Source organism: Furipterus horrens, unplaced genomic scaffold (genome assembly GCF_987537825.1).
Source record: "Furipterus horrens unplaced genomic scaffold, mFurHor1.1.pri manual_scaffold_12, whole genome shotgun sequence".
Taxonomy (NCBI): Eukaryota; Metazoa; Chordata; class Mammalia; order Chiroptera; family Furipteridae; genus Furipterus; species Furipterus horrens.
Window position 1 is genome coordinate 14653393 of NW_028327182.1, and position 24272 is coordinate 14677664.

Here is a 24272-nt window from a genome sequence, read left to right on the forward strand (position 1 = left end):
TCCTCTGTCCATCAGGGCAGAGCCTCTAACAGCCAATGCCAAGGGAAATCAGGGTGACACGGAGCAGCACTCTGGTGTGTGGAACTCAGCCTCAACATTGGTCTGGAGCCTCCCTCTGTTATACCTTGAAACTGGTGTACTCCACCCTTCTGGGTCTTTATGATTAGTGCCTTGGCATCCCTAATGGCAAGTAGGGAATTTTCACAGAAGTTTATTTATGGATGGGCCCTGTCTGCAGATATGGCTGTTCTGATCATATGTGCAGATATCTTAGGTGTGTCTCCTTACAGATGTGTCTGCTCTGACTTAGGTAGTTTCCCTCTTGAATCAAAGTGGCATGGCTGACTGGCAGCCATCTTGGTTGATGCAAGTGACTCCACTTTGTTTTATATACTTTATGCTATGATGAAAAAAAAAAAAAAAAAAACTAGGTATAGGGAGTGATCTGCTAATAAAATAATCTGTACCTTTTTTTTTAAATTTTAAGTTTAACTTTTAAATAACTTTGTACTCAACAGGTACATTAAAAGAAGCTTGCTGATATCTGAACAAATTTTTTAGATATTGGCTTGGATTTAATAAACCTATTAAATAATTTGACAGAAACTAAGATAATATTTACTGTTAAATCATGAATATGCTATACAAAATGCATTAATTTAGTATTTTCATTATATTTAATATAATTTATGTTTTTATAGAACTATGGTTTAAATTACATAATCGTTAAATGTACATTGTATCAATCTAAAATGTTTTTGTTTCTAGAATATCAAAATGCAGATAAATTTTGCATAGTAATTTCATATCCAATTTTATCATACTCTTTATTAATTCTAATAATTTATATATAAATATTTATGAATTTTTCTATGTGAACAATTACATGTTCTAAGAATTAAGCTTTTGAAATATAATTTAAGTAATATATATTTTTAAACTGCATATATTTAAGTATATAATTTTTAATTTAAAATGTTTATTTTTTTATTTATTTAAAAATGTTTTTATTGTTGTCTTATTACAGATGTCCCCGTTTCTCTCAATCCAATGTTTTATAATTACCTTATAATAATCAATATCCTAGTAGATAATATTTATCATTTGAAATTAATTTACTTTACTGAAACTTTTTACAAGTAAATACATATTCATCTGTGAGATTATTTGAATTCATGTTATTACAAGATGTGAGAGCCAAAGGAGAAGTAACTTGGTGTAATGTACAATGAAGAGTTAAAATCACTCAAGCTATTGGTTATGTAAGATATGTCTCAATTGCTCATGTATTTTGAGTAGACAATGTCTATATTAAAGTCAGAGAGGAAGGGGGTAAAGGGCTGGATTAGACAAAGGAAAAAAACTCTCAGAACAGACTGCATTACAGTGATTACCAGAGAATAAAGGCGTTGGGAGAGGCAGAAGAGGGTAAAAGAAGGGCAAATGATAATGGATGGAGACTTTACTCAGGCTGTTGAAAACACAGTACAGTACATAGGTGGTATAGCATAGAATTGTACACCTGGAATTTACATAATTTTACTAACTACTGTCACCCAATAAATTCAATGAAACTAAAAAAAAAAAAAAAAAAAAAAAAAGAGTGAAGCAATAGGGTGGGCTGTGCCAAGCTCAGCGAAGTCGGGGTAGTGAAGCGCTGCAAATCGCAGAAAGGAGAGGCTGAAACCCCAGCATTACATAAGCAACAAGTATTAGAAAGAGGACCTTTTATGGTTTCTTTGAGAAGAAGAAAGTTTTACTGGATTTTAAGTCTATCATGATTCAAATGAACTGAGCCATTATAACCACACTTAAAAATGCTTGAAGAAGGCACAGAAAAGAAAATCTGTATTATGTACTCATGCCAGAAAGTTAGCATTTCCCTAGCAGCAAATTTTTGTTACACTCCACAACTTGAATTATTGTTAGAAAATGTTAAAAGGATTTGCCATGGTAAATCCATATGGTTAGAAGCAAGGTATATGAAAATAGCATATCTTAGAAACCATGTTAGAGAAATAAAGTATTTTCTGATTTACAATATCGTATTAAAAAGACATAAAACAAGGGGGCAAGTCACGCTAAAGTTTTAGTTGCCTGATACCCATCTCTGGATATAAACAGAAAGTTAATTTACTAACCTCTGTCACAAAATAAATAAAGGAACATAAATATGGTCTTAAAAATATAAATGGATTTTCCTCTCTGAAAATAAAAATAGTTTATACAAATGCTAAATACATATAGTTTAATGAATGTGTTATAAAATGCATTTTCTATTTGACAATGATGAATTATTTCGTATGTAAATAAAATTTTAGAAATGACTTCAATTATTTGGTTATCACTATATATAATTGTTTTATTAAACATAAAATAAGTTTTACTTTATTTTAGAGGGTTACACTAAATAATATTATATATTCATGAGAGCTTCAAACCCTGACCAATTTGATCCTGAAAAATACAGCAAAAAGTCAATAAAATCTGGTATTTACATTTGGAGAGTTTGCAAAGATATTTTTCTTGTCAATTACTTAAAACCAAATCTAACCAAGACTTTCTTCACAGCTTTGTAACAAGTTTTATTTATTCTATTAGTGGAATATGCTTGTCACTTGTGGGGCGGGGGCTAGTTAGAATACCGTAACTTATTTCACACGCAAAAAAATAATGAAGTGACTTCTTTGAAAGAAATTAGGTCTCATTTATGTTCAAGCTACAGCAGTTAAGCGTTGTAATAAATTCCACATGTTCTTAACTCAATATCTTTAAGGTTATTAAACAACTTAAATTATAAACAAATCTCACTTTTTACAGACACAATATAGATAAAAAGACACACACATATACTTTATATATGAATGAGAAGTAGATACTCAGATATTGATATAAGATATATTAATTTTTCATTAGTTTGTGCCTTATTCAATTCCCTTACTCAAATGTAACACCATCCTAACAAAGATTTGAAGACAGATACTTACACTGCTTTATGGCCCATAGAAGGAAATTACTTCAATAGTAAGATAGACCACAAACTATGACTGCTAAGAGGAAGATCTAAGAAACTAGACATTTGATGCCTCCTCTATCAGGTCTGCTATGCCTTTCCAGGAAGATCACTGGACTTGAAATGGAAACTACAGAAGACCAAAAAATATAGTGTGCAAGTGTAGGGAATATTGCAGTGGAAGGAATGCTCAGTGTTCACAGGAGTATTTTGTCAGCAACAGGGAAACATGATAAGTGAGTAAAAATTCTTTCAGCATGCCTACAGTTGAAATAAGTTTTGTTTAAGTCAGATTCCATGTTCATAATCAGACTGTACAGCATAATTTCTAGCTTCTGATAATTTCCTGTTAGGTGAAACAGTTAGGCATGTTCAAATATATTGACAAATGTTGACCTGTTTATATGTGGCTATCATAGAATTTCCCACAGAACAGAGATACCACGTTAACATCACATGTATATATTTTCTAATTATAGAAGTGTTAGATACTATATCCCATAACAGTGCAGATAATCATATACTTAAGTTAGCAATGGGTTCTATATAAATGTGTACATGATTTCTATATGCATGTGGCTTAAATTGTTCATCTTCAAGGCTAACCACTTCTCTGATGTCCATAAATCTATCTATCTATCTATGTATCTATCTATCTATCTATCTATCTATTTATCTATCTATCTATATATCTATCAATATACGCATCCGTATCTAAATTTATCTTTAGAAGCCTAATCAAATTCACCTATTGTTGGTCTAAAACAAATTTCAAACTTTAGGTAAGCAAATACACTATCCCCCCTACTGACTTTTGCCCTGGTGGTACCGTACTCGGTGAAAGTCACTTAAACTGACATCATTGCACTAATAAAAATTTGCTGTGACTTTGACATTGTCCTTTGCCTTTCTGTTACACACTACATCAGCATACCTTCCTGGAGATATATTCATAATGTATCCAAAGTGATTTCACCTGGACTATGGTAGTAGAAACCTAAGTAATTGTCATCATTACCGTTGTACTTGCAAGACTGTATATCAAAACACAGCATTATCACACCTTTCTTTAATCCCATCAAAGCAAAATTCAAATTATTGTTCTTATTTAAAATACATAAATCAAAACAAACACAACAGTAAACATTCATTAACTAGCTCAAGGCTTTTCTTCTACATTATTTCCTACCATATTCCTCCTAGCTCATCCATTTTATTGCTCTTCTTCATGAATAACAAATTAATCGCCATAGCAGTAAATTTGTTCTTGCTAAATCTCTATGCCAGGAATGAACTATTCCCTAACTTAGTCTCACTTCATTTAGTGTCTGCTCAAATGCTGCTGTGTTCTTCGACTATTCTTACAAAACTGGCCCATAACCTATCATTCTTTATGTTCTTACCCAGTCATATTACTACTTCTTGAAAGTATATTATGTTTGTTTACCAACCATCTCTCTCAACTAGAATATAAGCATCACAATGGCAAGGATTTCATGTTTATATCTGCTATATCCGCAAAGGACAATGCTTGGCACATAGGAGATTTTTCTTTTATTATTTTTTGAATGAACTGGTGACGGCAGAGTTGAGGGTATTCTTCTCTAGGAGGCTTGCTATTTAAGAAGCTATGAGGTAATGGCATAGCAATGATTGGAGAGAATAAAAGCTCACAAGACAAGTAATAACTGTAATGAATAAAACTTGGAAAGACAACAACTCACTTATAATTCACTGCCACTATCTTCATATTTTGCTTTAAGTACTTATGTTCTGGACAATTATACTGCTTACAGTATATAATTATGTGTTTTTGTTTTCTTATTTGTTTGTTTTACAAAAAGCTGTACTAATGTAAACTCAAAGGGTTGGAGTGAACCACAACCTACCCATCCCATCAGTTCACCAAAACTTTCACTGGTTAGCAGCAAATTCTGATAGAGGTCCTATATATAGGCAGAAAGAAAAAGAAAGAGCAATTTGTTCTGTAATGGAGTAATAAAAATGCACTATCTATCGTGCTTTTAAAAACTATTATATGTCATAAAAGGAAGTTTTATTAAGGGTACTATGAAATACATAGACCAGGGTTAAGGCTTTCAGGAAGTTGACAAAATAAGAAAAATTTAATTTAGAAAACTTTGCAAAGAATGAAAAGATAGGCAAGGAAACTTGTGGTGAAACTAGTATATTTCTGGCAAGATAACTTTATCATATTTCATTCATAGTAAGCCATTTTGAATGATACTCCTGATGCAGTTTGTTAAAAGAAACAGGCAATAGGAAATCATGTATGTGAGATGAACCTTGTTACATTACACATGGCACATTGTCCTTGTCAACCTTTCCATTTACTCTATCAAAATTGATTTATTACATTAGTTTGCAATTGCATTTCAGAAACATGTGCTGACAAATTTTCATTCAATTTGTCAGTTCCTTCTTCCAAAAAATCAATTACCTTATTATATTTTCTAGACCATTACCTAGGAGTAAAGTAAGTTTCACAAGGTAATTACTTAGGTTGTCCCTTCTAGTACTTTTGAATCTGAGTTTATTAACCTTTCTTACACCAAAAGAGAATTTACAAGCTATCTAGAGATTTACTGATAATTGTTAATCTCATCATCTTCACTAGTTCTTTTATATTTCATCCATCTCATTATGCATATTTTCAACACGTATTACTATTTTATTTGAAACATAGCAAGTTAAGTGTATTTCAACATGCTTAATTTATAAACATAAAAGTTCTGTTATATATCTTATAAGTATAGTCTATAAGCAAAGTATAACTTAGGCCTCCATGCTCAATATTAATAGCAAACGTGATGAGACATTATTTTAATCACAAGAATATTTTCTCCCTTCTTTTCTTGCAAGATTTCTGTTCATACTATTTTTAGTATACCAATCTGGTGTTATCTTAAAATGCTAGTCTATGGACCATACTATATTCTTGTATTCAAATATTATTTAATGATTTCTACTCAAGAATTCTGAAATTTAGAAGAGAATTTTCTTTGTGGCAAATAACATTACAAATAAGTGAACAATTTATGCCCTAAAATAATTCTTTTAAATGAAAAAAGTGAACCTTTTCTTTTAAGATTAGTTAAAGTGTTAGAGTTTTAAGAACTATAGAGACAATAAATAGACATTTGGTCTTTTAAAATTTTTACGGATCAGGCCAGTGCAATTAAATAGTGAATCAACTAAGTATTCATACTAAAATAGAAGGAAGAAAAGACATAATTATGATTATCTACAACTGAGATTTTATACTTGAAAGCACAGAGTCAAAAATTAAAATATTTTTAAAATATTTAAAAATGCTACACAAATGCAAATTACAATTAATGGTAATACATACATAAAATGAGTTTCCTACAACAACAAGAAAACACAAGTAAAAAATATATTTTAAAGTAGACAACAATATAAAATATATTAAAGTAAATAAAGTAAGAGACATACAAAAACTATGCTAGAAAAAATTTACTTAAGAACAAAAATAAAGCTTTAATTAATTGCACATTTTGTTTTTGGAACAAAAATCAGTAGTCCGCAGAATCTCACTACTGTTAGAGCATAGTTTTATGCAATCTTTTTTGATGTTAGTTTTAATAATCAAGTATAAAATATCTATTACCTTTGATTCAGTGACTCTTCTTCTAAGAATTTGCCCTACAGGTATGGCTACAAAGTGAAAAAATATATATATATATGTGAAAATAATTTCTCCAAATATTTTGTTATAGTGATAAACATTTTCCTCTGTGTTTTTTGGTTTAAGAGAAAGGGAAATGTAGAGAGAGAGAGAAAGGCAAAGAGACAGAGAGAGATCTATGTGAGAGAATCATCGATTGGTTGCATCCCATATGTACTCTGACTGGGGATAATACTTGCAACCTAGGTATGTGCCCTGACAGGGAATCAAACTTGCAACCTTTTTTGGTGCACATGATAATGCTCGAACCAACCAAGCCATCTGGCCAGGGCTATAATAGTAAACATTTGAAAACATCTTAAATATTCAACAAGATAATACTAGTTATGTAAATTATAATATATACAGACCATTCCCTCAGCTAATGTATACTATAATATGATTGAATAATCTTTAAAATGTTTGTTTATGAACATATAAATAAAATATACTCATATAGAGATAAACAACCATAATATTATCCTAGTTTAAAAATTGTAAATGTAAAATTATATTATGTAAATATATGCATTTATTGAGATCTGGAGTAATGCTCATAAATATGTCAAACATGATTAGATCTGGAAGGCTGAATATCACATAATGCTTCTTCCACGTCCTTTACTATATGATTTAAATTGTGGATGTTATGCATCTAACATTTCAATAATTCTCTTTTATTATTTAAAGGGTGAATATTAAAGTGGAGCCAAGAATGGATTTTTATTTAGTTTGACTATTTTTGTCAATACATAAGTAATTATCAGAACAATACAGGACCATATAATATTTATACTAATATCTTAAATTGATGGTTCATTTATTTTAAAGTTATTGCTAGGAATTCAAAAGATTTTTCCTGAAGTTATATTTGCATTAGAAGATATTTTGTAATTTATTACTATTTTATAGAATATTTATACAATGTATCTTTAAGGATACACATGAATCATACATTGTATGGGGAGTTTTCCCCAAATGTATGGAAAAAAATAAATACTGCTGTGAAAATGCCTGAAAAATTTGGCTATTAACTCTATTTTCTTTACCTTTAACAAAATTCTTGATTTGGAAATGACATCTAGTTAAGATATGTGTAACTTAGAAAAGAAAAGAAATACCTGTTTAATATAAAACTATACAATAAGATAATATAAAAAATATTTTGTACTATCTGGACACATTCTTTCCTTTAATTATAAAAACTAAGTCTGTAATATTTTTATTAATGAGAGACTAATGACATAATAATGTAAACACATTATCTGCTTACTAGGGTTTTTGTTTGTTTGTTTTAGTTTAATCTGTGTTTTATAAAAATGACACTTTCTCTTTAACATATAATAATTTTAGTTTCATAATTGATCCAATATCCATCCATTCAAATATTCAGTGAACATGCATTTTGCACCATGTATATGCCCAGCACTAAATTAGGCAAAATGATCTGTAAAAATCATAGAAAAACTGAATATTCTTAATTATAAGACAAATGCATAATCCAATAATTATAAAATAGTATATATTAGATATGCATAATCCAATAATTATAATAAAACATACTAGATATATTAATGTCATAAGTAAAAAGTATTATAGTATCAAGCTCATGATAGGCATGCCATTACAACAATCTTTCCATGTAGAAAATATAAACCTTCCTCTAGAAAGTATACCCAACATTGAGGCAAAGATTGAGAGATTCCATCTTTCCCCCAAATCGTTGTATAATAAGGTGTAACTATTACACTAATTTGGGTGGAATCTTTGTTATTTAAGCATGTTAAAAGGAATGAATTTTGAGTTGCAAATAGGCTTCGTGAAAAAGTTTTGTCTCTTTCAAGTTGTAGCTCTCTAAAGCTGTGACAAAGATTTGAAAACCGCCCTCTGGTGACGTCTGAGGACTTCCTCTGCACCATCTGTTCTTTCGAAATGTCAGCACTATAAGTATCCAACACCGAGAACAAGCCGCAAGAAGCTCACAGAAATAGGACTACTAACTTTTATCAGCTTCAGCCCACTACTTGCCATAGATGGCAACAGAAAGAGCTGATGTCCTTTACTTGGTAAATATGGTCTTCATCAAAACCTGCTAGAACTGTAGGAATTCCTAGGAATTGACTGGTACCTTATTAAAAGATTTTGTATAAAAATTACATGGCATATGGTTAAGTTAAAATTTTACCATTATGTATTCGGCTAATATAATATAGGAAACAATATATTTGAATACATTGAAAGTTCATTCTACTTTGAAATGTTCGTTATTGACCAAAGAAAGAAATGTAATTTGCCTATATTTGAATTAATTAGTATTCACAAATGGTTTAATCAACAAAATAACTACTTCATAATCAAAAATCCTTAGAATATTGATATGATCTTTTCTCAAGCTTAATTTTACTTGCAATCAAAATTTAGACAGTATATACATTTGTGTTAACCACCAAAGGCTTTTCTCTATGCAAAAAAAAAAAAAAAAAAAAAAAAAAATCTTAAGAGATAGTCTGGAAAAAAGTACAGCCTATTGCACTGTTCACAAGACATAGAAATGTGAGAACATTTTCCTAATAATAAATGTACAGGTAAATATAAAACTGACTTTCTTAATTTCTTTAAAATATGAGTTTTTGAGCTTATATTATAATACTGTCTTGTGGTATTTGAAAAATGCACATAACTATTTTAGCAGAAAGTCAGAGTTATTAAATCGATGTATGTGATTACAAGCTGTCTATATTTAAGTAATAAAATATGAATTCTAAGTGGACTGTAGAACTTAATTAAGCATATTGTAATATCTGGCGCAAACATTAAACTAATATGAGTAGGTACAGAAACAGTCCAACAGGTAAACAAAATAGATTTCTAAAAATATTTAAGTGACTCAAAGTAAATTGGAAAAAGAAAACAGTGGAACATACAACAGATGGAAGAAAAACGGAAAATGAATTATAAACTGGCAGACATAAATCTATGCAAATATAACTATATTATTCATTAATGGACTAAATCTTACAATTAAGCCTGAGAACAGAGAATCAAAGAGTGTACGAGTGCGGCCAGGGGCTGGAGGGAGGGATAAATGGGGTGTTAAACGAATAAATGACTATAAAGTTTCAGTAAACAAGATGAATAAGCTCACACAGAAGGTGGGAGAGATGATCATGTTTCCTGCTTGTTTTCATCGTCAAATTAAATAATATTAAGAAATTTAAGAGAACATAGGGCAGGGCAGGACAATGGTCCTCTGCAACCTCACCACCCCGTCTCTGTTGGAATCATTTCCACGTCTGTCTTCCTTACTTGACAGTGAGCTCCTTCAAGGCAAGGACTGTCTTTGCCTCTTTTTCTTTCTTAACACTACAAAGGAACACTTGATAGCATTGTTATACTATGTCTAGACTTAAGAACCAGGTGGAGAATATGTTAACAATGCAGATTAAGCTTAAAAGTGAATTGTGTGTATGTCTATTATACTGTGAAAACCACAAAAATTGTAAAAATAGAAAATATTGTTTCAGTATTAAAAACAGTTATTCCACGAAGCAAAGAAGTTACTCATATACTCAAGAATGGGTGGGGACAAGTAAAATTCCAACATACATATTTGTTGTTTCACTGCCCTGTTTGTTAAAGAAAAATAAATAGCCAATATTTATGAAAGTATGAGCAGACATTTCACCAAAAATATAGAGCACAAAAATATCTGAAAAAAATGGCTCATAATGAATTCTAAGGGATAGTCAATGAAAACGACAGTGAGAGAACACTGTGAACTTATTAAAGGGACTGAAATAAAAATTATTAACTATATATAGTATTTGGTAGGATATAGAATAAAGGGAACTCTAATATACTGTTGGTAAGAATGAGATATGTTGTCCAGCCCTTTACCTATGTCAACAATACTGAATTGTACAGTTAAAACTTTGTTAAAAGGTAGATCTCATGTTAAGTGTTATTATCCCAATTCAACAACATTTTTTTAAAATGATACAAAAAAAAAAAAAAACAAGATCCAGTTTAATGCTATTTAAGGAGACAAATAAAAAGACAGATGGTTTAAAAAATGGAAAAAGATATCTGTGCATACAATAAATTGAAAAACCTGGAGTGGTTATATTAATATTAGATAAGATAGGCACCAATAGAAAATACTACCAAAAACCATAATGATAAGTGGGGCATTTCCTTGATAGAATATTACAACTATAAGTATGTATCTACATATTCTTCACTTTAACTGGTAAGTTTTACAGTTGTAAACTGGCTTAGGTTAATAATTTTTCACAATAGGTGTCTCTTGTCAATATTTTCTTGGACTGTTAGTTTTTCTTTTTCTTTTTGCTTGTTACACAATTTAAATAATAATCTTTTGCTCTGTTTAGCTGTTCTTCTATCCTTATTCTAGGAACATCATAAGCCATTAGTAATTTGCTCAAATATCTGAAGGTCAAGGCAACTTGGTGTCCTTTGGACCTTATTTTCCACTATAATTTTGATTATTCCTCTGTGTAAGCACCACCACCAAATTTCTGCCATTGTAGATCATATAACCACTGAGACCAGGGAGAATAGTTCCGTAACAGTATTTCTGTCTACATAGGACAACCTTAAACTTTTCAGAGAAGCAGGTGCCAACTTGACCAGTACATTTCTCATTACCTTGATGAGATTACGGTCTTTTGTGTCCTCCAGAAAACAGACACAGTGGGATCTCTGATCGCAAAATAAAGTCATTTTAAAATTATGACTTTTATGATCTTTCTTGATTCATCATGTTCAACCCAAAGAGTCATGGAATAAACTTGGGATCAACTTGAGGTACTGTAACCTGATGTAAAGTCCAAACAAGAAAGCTCCCTTGTCAATAAATTCTTTCTATCTAGCTTTTGTATTTCTTGTTTAGCACCCTTAAGAGACACTTCCATACTTAAACACCAAGTTCCATCACCACATATTAGCTAAGCATATCAACTTTGTTATTGATCTGAAGGAAAGGAGAGCAACTTATGGAGAACAAAAGTTTTGAGCAATGTAACTCAGCTGTTGAAGAATTTGGGGGATGATTAAGAAAAAAGATTCCACCACGAGATGGCAGGAGCACACCCATGTTATAGGAGTGATATTTTGACAGGTTTGCATCGGATGAGGGCAGGGCTAGTCCCTCAGAGCACCAAGTCTTACTGTTGAAATTTTGTTTCTGCCTTCCTTCCTGTATTCCTTCCTTTTTTCCTCCCTCCTTCCATCTTTCCTTTCCTCTTTTCCTCTCTCTTTCCTTTACTTTTTCCTTTTTTTCCACCTACTTTTTATTTCTTTCTATTTTTTCTTTCTTCCTCACAGATTCTACCTAAATTCAACTGCCTGATATCTTTTTTATAGAATCAGGAGGGTGATGAATAGTTATGACTTCAAGTTTCCTTGAAAATGGACGTAAAAGCTTGTTTTCTGGTCTCATATGCTTTAGCATTATTTTCTGAAGAAGTATTTTTTACTCCATAAGACGCACCCCCCAAAAAAAGTGGGGGAAATGTCTGTGCATCTTATGGAGCAAATATTGCATCACAGACCATGATGTGTATTACCTGACCTGGGGTTCCCAGAAAACTAGAAGAACTTGAACTTTAAAGTTTCTCCTCATTTGTTAATGACAGTGATGATGGTTCTTAATACTGCTGTAGACTGCTATTCACTTCACATGGTTGAAATATTATTCTGTTATATTTTATTAAAAATTTTAGTGCACCATTTGGTTCAGAACATTTTTTCTTGTTTTCCTTCTCTAAACCTAGGTGCTTCTTATGGTCAAGTGCATCTTATAGTGTGACAAATACAATATTTATTTTACATAGACAGGTTGCTACTGAAAGTGCTTTATTTTCAACTAGTGGACCTTTAATTTATTGCAGGACATTTTAGACTTTACAAAGATTTCAATCAGTTTTTCCATTAATACTCATTTTTTGCTTCAAATACTCAATCTAGTATACCACATTGCAATTAGTCATCATGTGTCCTCTGGCCTATGACAAACAGTTCCTTAGTTTAGTTTTTTTTTTTATCTTGTTTTTTACTTAATGTTAATTCCCAAGGTTTTTGAATCAAATGAATTATTAATTAGGTTTTTATACATCAGGTTTACTTGAATATCTCTAAGAGGAAGTATGACATTATGAGACCATTTTTTAAATGTTTAATTAACTTCAAATTATGTGTTTCTACCTCTTTTCTTTTTTAGCAGTTTCATGTAAGTGAATAATTGTCTATAAAATGTGTTTCTTTTATTATTGTTCCGACATGTGCCATGCTGAATCTCCCTGTCCAATCCCTGGTATCTTAAACAAATTCCATAGCTTGCTAACCATTTTGTTTGTTTCAAACTAAGTCCAGCCTAATTGTTCAATTTCCATCTTCTTTTAAACGTTACATCCATCTTTCATTCTCTGTGAAGATTCCCCTGGAATCTTGAATGCTAGAGTCGGGAACCATAGCGCTAATGCCTAGTTCCAAAGTATTTCCTTTTCACTGTATCTCCAAACCTTAGTTTTCTGAATGTGAACAGCAAAGTAATGTGAGGCCCTTTACCTTACTTGTCACTTAATGATGTTATTATTTTTGGTGTGTCGTTTTTGTCATGCCAAGAGTGACAAATCTTCGATGCCCTTGGTGTGGTTGGTGCTCGAGTGCTGATTCCCTCACAAGGAGACCATTTGTTCCTTAGGCAGCTCCTCTTAAGTCTACCGTCCTTAGTTTCTTGCACTCCCTTCATGTCCTTTCATACTCTTAGTCATCCCCCTCTCCTCAGACCCTGACTTAAACTCCCTTGCTCCTCTTATCCCTTCAGACGGCAAGCAGCTGTTTTCAGTGCCCTCTGAGCAGGGCAGCTCCAACCCAGCAACTACTGACAACTGCTTCTTGAACATAAAACACGGCAATGTGGGCTGCTTCTTTTTGACCCCCATCTCAGTCCTGCCATCTCTCCCTATATTTTTGTAGGTGACAGTGATAGCTGTTGTTTATACTTCTAATGCAGGCACAGAGATAAATCACCAAGCTGCTACCTAAGCGGATGTCCATCTGGGGAATAAGGTGGTATCACTCTGTCATCCTTGTAGCCATCCTCGTCTTCCTTTGCTGCTCTCTCAGCCTCCTTGTTCTTCTCTTTCTGATGTGACACTCTTGTCCCTGAAAAGGTATTAGAAAAAGAGGAGGAAAAGCAACCCTGGAATAAATGGCAGACTTCTTTATGTTTGGGTTGATTGTCATCCTGAAAAATAGTGGTGTAATAACAACTAAAGACCGAGATCATGAAAATGAAGCAAGCACATAGCAGCGTCTGTCGCAGATGGAGATCTAGCACATAGCCATAACTAATCCTGAAGTTCGTGATTGAGGAAATTCAAGGTGGCACAATTGGTATAATACAATTAGAGAAACCTATGATGCATGGTGAAAAAATTCATAAGTGATTTGTAGGGTGCACTTTGTAAGGTACCACAGTGACAACTCACAGAGATCAGTATGGCAAGAACTATGTTTTGGTCTAAGTATTACGATTAGAGTCATGCATCATTTAATGATAAGGATACTTTCTGCAAAATATGTCATTGGGTGACTTTCTCATTTGGGATCATTATAGAGTGTATGTATGCCAACTGAGAAGGCATAGCTTACTACGCCCTTAGACCATATGATATGACCTATTGTGCCTAAGCCACACACCTGCCCAGTGTGTTAACATACTGACTGCTGCAGGCAATTCTAACACAATGGTAAATAGTTGTGTACTTAAAACATATCCAAACAGAGAAAAGATGCATAAAAATATGGTATCAAAGATAAAATATTATATCTGTTTAAGGCATTCACCACAAATGAAGCATGCAGGCCTGGCAACTGCTTGCTCTGACTGGGTCAGTGAGTAAGTTGTAGTAAATAGAAAGCACTAGGACATTCCTGAACACCACTGTAATGTTAATAACACCATCCCACAAGTTGTCCCCTTGCTTCCTCCTGACGGGGTCAGAAAAAGAACATCAGAGCTGTCGGTGCTGCTCCATGAAAAGGGGTGTGGGCTGGCCATTGCAAATATCAAGGACAAACTGGCTGGGTGAGGCTTGGTTACCATAATAGTGACTGGCAGGAGGGAGTCAAAGGTGGCATGAGAATCGGTAGAAATAAATATCAAGATGGGAAGATAAAGGAACTTAAGAGCTGTTATGGCACCTTGTTTTTGTTACTATACGTTGGAGCAGTGGTCAGATTAAAGAACTTTGTGGTTTTCGTAAAAAAGAGGGTGTGTAAGTAACTTGGAGATGGTGTAGAACTGACAGATCAGTATTTGACCTTGTGTAATTTGTATTTGGTTCCATTAACCCTATTTGACCCAAAGGGCTCTCTCTGGCACTGAATTAATGAAGAAATAAAACTTAACAGTGCTTTACATAATGACAACCTGGAAAATATTTCCAAAGTACAGAGACAAGCTGGCTCCACACTACCACAGAAAGCTTTTACTAAAATGAATTTACGAGGAATTTACATATTGTTGCTTGTAGACCACCAAGCTAGATCTGTGGGGGCTATAACATCCTCTGAATATATAGCACAGTGGGGCGGGGGAGCAGGCTCCTCTGTGCTGAAACAGGTGAGTGGCTGACTGATTGGATTGCTTTCAAAATTGAGGTGTTGTAGTGAAAGGAGATCATTATTTCCAAGCCCCACAGATAATGTCCCCTTCAGAAGAAAAAAAAAAATTCCATTTCTATCCTTCCATTGCTCACAGGAAATTCAGCTCCATTATAATCTTACAGAACCGATGTCTTACATGAGGTACATTGTTGACCTAAATATCATTATGTAGCACATCACTGTAATTAGCTGTCTTTTTAATAAGCCTAATTAAATTTTTCCTCTTTAATTTTTCTCACCTGTCTGTTCACTAGACAAGTATTAAATTCAATTTCTTATCTAAAACTGTAAGAAGTAACAATAATGGTTAAAATCACTGACATCAATATCATCATTTACTGAACACTTAAATTTGAGGAAGCTCCCACTACAAGAATGTATTATGTGTGAATAGATATTATATATACATAGTGTGAATTTGTGTGTTTATAAATATTTATATGCTTACTTGTTTTCAAACCCCTGGCTGGTTTGGCTCAGTGGATTGAGCGTCGGCCTGCGAGCTAAGTGTCACTGGTTCGATCTTCCAGTCAGGGCACATCAGAGAAGGAAAACTCTGACTCCAAAAAACCTCCGCTGCCTTGCGGCATACCTCTTCAAGGGAAAGGCTAAGGGAGTAAACCCTGACAGAAAATCCGGAGCCGGAGTCCCTAAGGCGGTTTGACGTTGTAGTCAACACTGGCAACTCCTGCGGCGCACCTGAAGCCAAGCTGTATTGACTCCGTCTTTCCCTTGGGCCCTTCAGCTGCGAAGAGAGGGGGGGTCTGCTGCATGGGCAACAGCAGACCCTCCATATCACCCTGCCCAGGCTCTGTAGCTTCAGCTTCACTGGAGAGGACACTCCAGCGTCATCGCAAGATGTCGATTCAACACGGGAGGAGACAGATACCGTGTCACTCCCGAGTCGGACTGCACAGCCATTCTCGGCGGTGCAGATAGACTCTTAAGAAGCTACACCATCGTCTCTCGAGGCGGACGGCTGCCGCCGCCGCCGCCGACGACGACGACTTGTTTTCAAATAATAGCCTCTCACTTATTTTCCTGTTTGCTATAATAATTTGAAAGTTGTTTTTTTGGTAAATATCAGTATTTCATTAATTTTAATTATATTAGCATTATCACAACTCACATTTTATGATGCATACTTTAGGCCTTTAGGCAGCAAATATAAACCAAGTACATATAATGTTATAGTGGTCCTTGAGATTCAGATATTTATTACTTCCCTTTTACAAAATCACAGTGCAAGATGGCAAATGGGCCTGTGCTACGAAAACATATATTTGAAATAAACTTTTTAAATTGAATTAGTTCGTGGCTCCAAATAAGCCATTTCATTTGAAATATGATTACAATTACCTTGGCACTCAATTTCTAATATTACCAGCAGTCAAGAAACAGAATGAGTATGATACTGAAAGTATTTAATTATTTTCATTTAATGAGACTTCTATAATGGAACCCTGTGGAACCGATCCCTGTTCTCTCTGCCAATTGTTATATTGGTTCAAAATGGTTACACGGAGAGAATGGAAGCATTGGGTTTAATTTGCCAGAAGTAGTGGTGAGCCCAACAGCTAAAAATTATGAAGATACCCATTGACATATGTGATCTGAGGACAAGTCAGCCGAGACATCTGTTACGCTGCTTCAGCTGATCTGGTTGGCTAAGTGCCTCTTCTGCAGTCATCATTCCATCTGCTTCTCTCATAAAATAAAGCACTTAATTTGACATGATCCCCTACCTCAGCTAGGAGAGAATCTATCTGTTTCCCCAGTTAGAATCTCCAAACAGAAGTTTATTTCTGACCTCAAAGAATCTTGACTATAATTTCCAGGACATTCCTCAAGTCAAATTTAAAATGGAATTATCAGAGACATCTATTCAAAAATATATAATTGGTTCTCATTCTGTATACTCTTCCTTGTGTAGTCAGGTGCCAAAGAAAAAGCATAGTTCAAGCCCAATAATAATAATAATAATAATAATAATAATAATAACCTCAATTAGTGCATTTGTTCTCAAAGTATTACTTTGTGCTTCCACTGTAGCATGATTACAGTTATGTTCATTTGCCTTCAAAGCAAATGCAAAGAAACATGTCCCTGTCCAGATTGAATGTTAAATCTGGCAACCTTATTGCTGCAATCAGTCAGTTTTCTTAGGCCATACTGTCAGAGTGCCCAAATCAATCTGCATGGTGTTCAAAGTGCAGCACACACGTGGAGTTCCCTATCTGGGCTAGCTCCCTCTCACACCCTCAAGAATGCTTATCCTTAGTGTTTCTGATGCTATTAACAGAGTTATATGAGCTGGAGTTTTCTTCAAATCTCTTTGGTGCAAACTCTCAAACAAAACAAAAATTACAGTCTCAGGAATAATGAACATAAGGTCTCTGCCTACTTCTAATTATTGGAAGTTCTTCATCACTTGCAAGACAACTGTTTCTTCTTTTATCTCCACATGCTAGTCCTCATTCCTCCTTGTACCCTCCACGTGAATAAGCAAATTCAACTTTCTTTTTCTCACAAAATTCCTCAAATATTTTAACGCAGCCAAAATTTCAATATGGCATTTAAAAAAACCTAACTTTTGTCTGCAAAATCACAAAAGCATCCATCTCATCTTTCGTAGTTTCTACTCTTTGGAAACAAGTTACAGTTTGACTTTCAAGTACAGGATCTTATTTATCCAGAGATGTGAAAATCTGTCCTCACTTAAAAATCTGCAAGGCCTATTTAAAGAAATGCAACAAGGCAATCTCAAGGTCTTGAATATATTTGATATCATAAAACATTATAAAAGCACACACAAAATAGCAAGTTATTATTTATTTTTTATTACATTTAAATATGTCAATTATTTGTATTTTAGGTGGTTTTATTTGCATCAGTCACCTCACCTATCAAGAGAAATTACACATGGGTGTTTACAGAGTACACAAAACACAGTTTATTATTGTATTTTAATTAATTATTGTATTATTTTCTGTACAAACAACTAACTTACTTTGGCTTCACATGTATTCAACCATCAAACACAAAATATATCTAATTAGGTGAAATGATGGAAGCAAATGTTATTAATATTTTAAAAGACATCATCATTGATTACAAGAGATGACTGAATTTCACTAAGTATAGATGATTGTATATCCAATACAATTTTGTGTAAGAAATTTACTAACAAACATAATTTAGAATTATTGTTCCAAATCACAAGCACTTAAATAATTACAAAAAGGTTAATAGTCATTGAAGATTTTCTAAAATAAAAATATATAATAAAAGGTAATATCTGCATTATATTGTTAAAACTTTTAAAAGTGATTGCATTCTTCATTTTTGAATGTATTTTGTGATATTAATGGAACACATAATTTTTTTGCTGTTAAGAAAAAGAGACAACAGTTCAAAAGTTACTGGTCAACAAAAACCACCAAAGTATTATCTCTTTACTTACATTATCTTAGTATGAGAAGGTAAATTATTGAGCTCAGAGGAAGAGCTACTTTATAAACTAGGTCAACCTGTGCAAATATTGTACAGATTCTAGTTTCTGAGTAATCAAAATTTCTCATGTTTCCAGTAATATCTGTCAAGTATGCTCTGTTTCTGTGTTGTGATAATAACTTTTTGACTCAGACAATTTAAAAGACAACTGAAAAAGTAAGATGTATATGTATAAATATATATGTATATATGTATGTATGTTTGTGTATAGATACGGATTTATAGATATAGATATAGATATAAATATGCTCATCTTATTTTCCTAAATATAAGAGGAATCTTAGCCTAAGTACTAAATACCTAAACACATATACCTAGTCATATAAAATAGCTCAACTTCTATCCAAATTGCTTGACAACTTTCCTTTGTAGAATAATTACACTTGGATATTTAATTTTTATAATAAAATGTACATATACTTTTTCAGATAATTATTAACATGTTTAATATTATAATTTTAATTATTTCCCATTTCAAATATTAATTAATTCAACATATTCAAATACATCTAAAGACATAATATGCTTCTCCAGAGGATTATTATTATTGAATTAGTAATCTTCAAATATTGGTAGTGTCTTAATTTCTATAATATATTTGAATAAAATAAATTAAAGTATTCATAATCTTGTGGTCCATTTTATTGGGAGGATTTAGATATATTGGACCCCTTCAGATATTTTTAAAACTCATATCACTTGATTTTTTAAAATTTTTGTTTGATTCTCTATCAACATAACTGTTATTTTTGCTATCATAATGAGAAAAACGGTGTCTTCAAAATTTGACCACATGCTTGGCCTTAGTGGAAATATACTATATATAATTGTTTTATAGGAAAATAAAATACTCAATTATGTTCCATAGAGGAAAAATTCTGATTCTATCTAAATTATTGAATATAAGGAGACTATTCCTGATACGAAATATGAAAGTAACCGACTTACACATTAAGATGAAGTTGGAAATTATTGACTAGTAGGCTACATAGCGGGCACTTTACATTGTAAGCCAGGTTATAAATGTTAACTTTTAAATTTCGTAGTATGAGAACTAATATTTGACTTGAGGATTAAAGATTAGAGCTGGTAAGTAACTTGCCCAATGCCTTACAATTAGTAAATGATGGAGTCAGGATTTGAACCTGAGACTTTACTGCTGAAATATACTCAAAATATTTGCCAGAATGGATAAAGTAGTGATGAAGTTCTTCTGAGGAACAGACAAATTTTCCAGGTATGACTAAGGAGCCTCAATGACCTCAGAGAATATAAGGTAGTCATAGCATAGGGTTTGAAAGGACAAGTTTTGATAAATATATGCAATATATTATAGGTTAATATTTTGCTTGTGGAAAAGTAGGAGGATATATGGCATGATTAGAAGTTGAACAGCATCAATATTTCTTCAACACCTACTTATACAACATATTCCCAATTAATCACATGGCAAGGTATATATCAGAGTATCATCAGAGTAGTGATACAGGGATTTAGCAAGTTGCAAGAATTTTTTTCAAAAAATATTTGTTCTGAATATTTATATTTTTAAATGCCACCTTAAACAAAATAAATATATAGAATGTTAACTTTCAGTATTATCAATATTAATATTGTATAATTATAAAATTTTTTAACAGTTTAGGAGGGCTTAAAATTTTGAAGATGTATAAAGATATTAAAGATTTTGATCTTGTACTACTGATGACAATTGCTGCTGCTAATAACATTGACTGTTTCTGTGGAAAACAGGTCAACTAGAATATAATTTGCCACTTTCAAAAATGATTAATTTGAAAACAATAATTTTCAAATTTACTTGAATGTCATTTAAGCTTCCCAATGTCACCAATGACAAAATTTCTTGGCAAGATTGCTAACTAGAGACGTTAGTATAATATTGACTCTTATTTTTTAAAAACAGATTCAACTGGTATGTGGATTTTAAAAATCATGCAGTAAATAACAATAACTTGTAAAATTCTGGAATTTATGTCCCTTTCATGTACTAGAATATATGTTACAAAATATATTAGGAAATTATATTCATTTTACATGTTAAGAAAGTACTCATAAATTATGAAAATTATTTGTGAAATTATGCAAAATATAGACTTACTATGGAAAATATGGAAATTATATTCCTTTATTTAAACATGTAATATAAGGAAAATACAGCATTTTATCTGTAAGTTAAATTATTTTTCTTATTTACTTTCTGAAAATGTTCAAAAATTATGTATTCTTATTGATACAAGATTATTTATGATAAATTTGTTTTACTTTTGGCCGAATCTGCCTAACATTTTCACTTTGTGAGAGAAGGTAAGATAAATTATTTTTAAAATATGTAGATTAAGATGTATTAAAGAGAGGTTTACATAGAATAAAGAGTGAATATTCACGTTGTCATATGAAAAATTACATTGTGGGGAGAATATCATGCTAACCAAGCTGTTATGAGAGGATTTTCTGATTTTCTACCACCATTCCCATTAGTATGTTAGTAAGAAACCTAAAGGAATGCTATAAGAACATTCCCTCATGGGGTGAAGAGGTAGGCATCATCTACATGTTTCACATTTTAGACTTTTTGTTAGAATGAGATTGAGTCCTTTTCTGATCTTGTGATAATTGAGGAATGAGGAGAAAAGTCAAAATGAGAATGAGAGAGAACAAAGATTGGAATGTTGGTTCCATTTCTCCCTCTACACAGTCTTTAGCTCAAATAAAGGGATCTGTGTTATATCTGATAAGATACTATTTACAATAAGTAAAATGGCCACCATAGGTAGTGGAAATTCCCCAAGGGTTTTGCCATTGAAATAGAATTAGTGAGAGGAAATGGATGCTGAACGATTATGCAATTTTATCTAATAGACGCTAAACACTATTTACAAGGACTATCAAAAATAATGTCCCTTATATATTCTGAACTCCATAGAACAGAAAGTTATTTTTTTCCTTTATATCCATATATAGGTGCTCTTGATTCAGTCCTGATTAATTATAGATTAGCTATAGGAAATTATGCTTCCAGGTATATCAGCATGTCAGTGTAAAATAAATTTTTCAATTCTTCTGCACTACACTATTTATAAGATTTAAAGATAATGGAAGAAAATTGTATTTTTAGAGGCTTTTAATTACATATAAGGAATTGAAAAGCATTTTTCACAAAGATATCTGCTTCCTATTATGAAACATAATATAACTTTTAATTACATTTATTTTATTTTCTTACTCATGGTACCCTCGATACTAGCTTTATGGCTTATGGAGCAAATATAGCTTATTTTTGCTATTACTAGAAAGAAGTAATATCATATTTTTATACTGATAAATTTAGCCATTAACCAATAGAGTTCACATTTCAACGTTAACTAAAGTTGAAGAAAACTAATTTTGTACTTGTTATATTTTATATTTTATTATTATTTAATTTTGAAGATAAGCTGGCACAAACACAAATTACAGAAGAAACTCAAGTGCATTAAAAGGTTCCATCACTATTTTAAATAAAAAAGGCTTTGTTCAAATACAGAAGACAATAAACGTCTTATATAAATGCGTGATAACCTGAAATGTTTTGCAAAGTTTTGTTAGAATTATATTTTTGGAATTATTAAGCTTATATTGATTTCTCTAAGCTGTAATACTTTCTGGGTAATTTTTGCCAGATATAATAGGAAAAAAATTCTTTTCACATTCATGTTTTATTTTAAGCAAACAAGAGTCATATACATCATTTGTTAGATTAAGATAAATGTTGGAAACTTTGATTAAATTACAAAGTTAGCAGAAGAAAGTCATCATACAATACAGTTAATGTGTGTGTTTATTCATGTCACTGAAAAAAATCATTTATAATTTATATCTAAGCACATACAAAAGGCAGAATATGATAATATTTTAAATACAAATTTAGGATAAATATTGTTCAAATATCCTTATTACCTAAATTAACAAACAGATTCAATGCAACCCCTATTACAGTACCAATGACATTCTTCTGAGAATTAAAAAAACTAACCCTAAAATATATATGGAACTACAAAAGAACCCAAAACCAAAGAAATCATGAGACTAAACAAAATGGGATGAATGAAGCTCCTTCTATCAAACCATACTATAAAGCTACAATAATCAAAACAGTATAGTACTGGGATAAAAACTCATATATAGTTCAATGGAATAGAATAAAGAGCCCAGAAATAAGTCCTCACCTATATGGTCAGTTAGTCAACAATAGAGGTAGGCAGTAAATACAATGGGGTACAGACAGTCTCTTCAGTAAGTGGTCTTGGTAAAACCAAAGACTTAATTGAAAATTTTAAATTGACTACATACAATAAACTCACAATAAATTAAAGACTTAAATTAAATACATTAAAGATCTGAAACCATACAAATCCTAGAAGAAAATGCAGGCAGTAAAACCTGAAGCATTTCCCTTAATAATACTTTTTTCTGGTTTATCTCTTTGGGCAAGAGGGAACAAAAGAAAAGATAATCAAATGGGACTACATCAAACTAAAAAGCCTTAGCACAGTGAAGGAAGCCACCAACAAAATGAAAACACACCTTACTGAGTGAAAAAAGATATTTGCCAATGGTACTACGTCTGTAGAGAGTTAATATCCAAAATATATAAGGAACTCATACACTTTAACACACACACACACAAATCAATTTTAAAAATAGGCAGAGAACTTGAATAAACATTTATATGAAAAGGACATATGGATGGCCAACAGAGGAAAAGATGGCCAACCTCATTATTCATCAGAGAAAAGGAAATTAAAAACATCATACAATGAGATATCTATCACCCCACATCTGTCAGAGTGGCTACCATCAATAGATAAATAAATAAGAAGGGATGGCATGTATGTGGAGAAAACACAACTCTAGGACATTGTATTATAACCTTATTAACACTGCTCAAAATGTCCATCACTGCAATGATAAGTAATTGTGGTATGTTTATACAATGGAATACTATATATCTGTGACAAGGAATGATCTTCAACTATACAAGGTAATGTGAATACATCTTAAAAATACAATATTGTGTGAGACATTCAGGAAATAAAAATATACAAATTGTATGGCTTCATTTTTGTAATAAACAAAATTGGGTAAAACTAATTCATGCTATAAGAAGAATAGAGATTTTCCTTAGGAGTTGAGAGGTGTAAGGAAGTACAAAGGCTCTTTGGAGTGTTGAATATTTACTACTTATTGATCTGAATTCTTGACATAAATATATAAGAACTACTATATTAGTTCTACTTTTGCACTATTTGTAATATTTTATGATTTGATACAATTATTTAATGT